Source organism: the organism of the source record quoted next, unplaced genomic scaffold, assembly GCF_019419815.1.
Source record: "Pyrus x bretschneideri cultivar Hongxiangsu unplaced genomic scaffold, Pyrus_bretschneideri_v1 Contig15, whole genome shotgun sequence".
NCBI classification, from domain to species: Eukaryota; Viridiplantae; Streptophyta; class Magnoliopsida; order Rosales; family Rosaceae; genus Pyrus; species Pyrus x bretschneideri.
In genome coordinates, this window is record NW_025999446.1 from 7565093 (window position 1) to 7567628 (window position 2536).

The window sequence follows — 2536 nt, forward strand, 5'->3', positions numbered from 1 at the left end:
CCATTGTGCTTCGGTAGTGCTTTAAGTGTCTCTTTGGATCTTCATCTCCTTTGAAGGATGTGAAATGTGGCATGCTGAACTTGCGTGGAGGCTCTTCTTGCTCGATCTTGTCCGTGAAGGGTGACCTATTCATATTGGTCATGTCCCGTCGTAGTGCCTCATTGACGACCTCATTGCGTTGGAAATCGCGCAATCGTTCGGTTAAAAGCTTCTCTACTTCTTCTTGAATTTGTCTATGTTGGGGTAGTTGAGCTCTCTGCTGCTCCTGATCTTAACATGCTGGTCTAGGCTGCTCTTCTATATGTTTAGCTCGTTTGTGCCATGGTTGTGGTGCATGTGGTACTTTCCTAGCAAGCGAGTGAATTCTTCTTAAGCTGCTGGTTGAACTCGAGTCGGATTGAATGACTGCTTCTCTTCGTTCATCATGCTGCTTACTCCGATATGAGGTGGATGATGCTTCTTGCGAGCCTAGCTGCAAATGAACACTTTGTCTGGAAGGTTGCCCATGTTGATTATCGGAATATGGTTCCAACCATGAGTGTATGCTCGTCCGGCCTAGCTGAGACTGCACGCTCATTCACGTGCTAAAAGAGAGTATATGCTATCTTGGGGGCCCAGTCAGGAGTGTACACTGCCAGAACGCTCAGTTCGTGGCTAGTTAAGTGGCTGCTTGCCAGGACGCTGTTGGAGAGGTTCTTCGTCTATCCTTGTCCTACTTTAGGACACCTTGTCTGGGGTATGTTGCATCTCGTTGCATTGCAATAGCTGGTTCACAAAGGTCGTCTACTGTGTGAGGACGCTTGTCAACTCTATGACTTGTCGAGACAAGTGTTGTTCGCCATTCAGTTTGGAAGAGCTTGGACAGAATGCGTCTCCTTAAGTAATGCAAGTGTAATGGACTTTGGGAGCGAGATTTAAATTGGGAAACGTCAAATATGCAAAAAAAAATAGGGTGAAAATGCCCTGTTTCAATCATCGGCCCAGAAATCTGAAGCTGGGACAGTTAAACCTATCTTGGACCAATTTAGGCTGCGTGGGAGACAACGGGAGTAGGCTGGTCCGCATGCTGTGCACGTAGGTGCGAGGCTTAGGCTTGGCTCGGGAGCGCGCTGGGCTCGTATCAAGTCGTGGCTCAAACCGGCTTGCCTTGGGCTTGGGTCTGTGTGGTTTCAAGTAGCGCGGGGAACTAGGCTGTCTTCTGCATGGCTTAGCCCTGCAGGTCCTAGGCTATGCGTTGAACTTGGGCTCGCGCTGCTGGGGCTGCAATGGTGGTTCCCCATGGGGGTGGTGCCGCTTAACTTGTCATCACGTTGAGTCTTGTGGATCGTTGTGGTCCTAATTCTTGATGATTGGAAGTTCCATTCGTTGTGCTTTCTGAATTTCTTGTCATTCTACTTTTCTTTTATGTTTATTCAAAGAATTTTTATAAAAAAAATTCTAGAAACAAGAACGTACGAAAAATCTACGAATGAACAAGAAACGAGAAACCTTGAATGCAAGAGTCTTCTTCGAGCGTGTGAATCAAAACTCTCAGTGAAAGCACCAACTTGTGAATGCAAATTTCTGCCTTCTTTTCCTTTGGTCAAAGAGTCTCCGATGTCAAAGTTAGAATTTGTTGGAAATGTGCCCTAAAACCAATCATATGATGATACTTTACGGACATTTCAAACTAATGTAGTTTAAATGTAAAGGCAAAGATTATTGTTTGAGCCATCTCATATAAATGTTATATGCTTAAACGATAAGTCCAAGGAATATGTGATTGGAAGAATGCGATCTAAAGAAGTTAGATTCATGAGACCATTCTTTCGTTGACACATCCTAAACGTTCCTGATCATAGGATTGTCAATTGGGCATTGACAGTCCGTTAAGATCAGTACGTGCTATGTCTTCTCTCAGGGAGAGTGACTAGTCTCGAGTCATTGGTGTGTGTGACATCAAGACAAGTACGTAGGTGCTCAATAGAGAATGAGTTCACTGAACACGATCAACGAAGAGTTCTCATATTCATGTCACATGAGAACTCATGGTTGGGATAATGCAAATTAGTCTTTTGACCTGAGGCATCACAGTTGTCTTGTGGTTAGGTCCTTAATCTTTGATTATGTCAAAGTCACTCCATCAGGAGAGTGTCCATAGCATCGTTGGGGTTAAGCCACTTAGCCATGGAGGCAAGTGCATGCGCAACAAGGGATCTCTAACCTTCAAACTGTTTGAGGGAGAATACTCTATGATATGATTAAGAATCTTTGGCCAAAGTATGAATGAGATTTAGGAATGTGTTCCAAATCACATTCAAGGTAATCATATAAGCACAAGACTCACATTGGATAGTAGACCTGAATAAACTATCAAACCAAACAATGTGGTCAAGAGTATTGTGTTAGAGAAAGACCGTATTGCATTTGTAATCCTAAAACTGAATAGGTTCTCCACCTCTTCTGATTAGCTTGGGTAACCATGACATGCTGCTAGGCGTCAACCATGGTTTGTGGAAGCCCTAAAAGTGTATTATCACTAACGGGAGAATTGAAA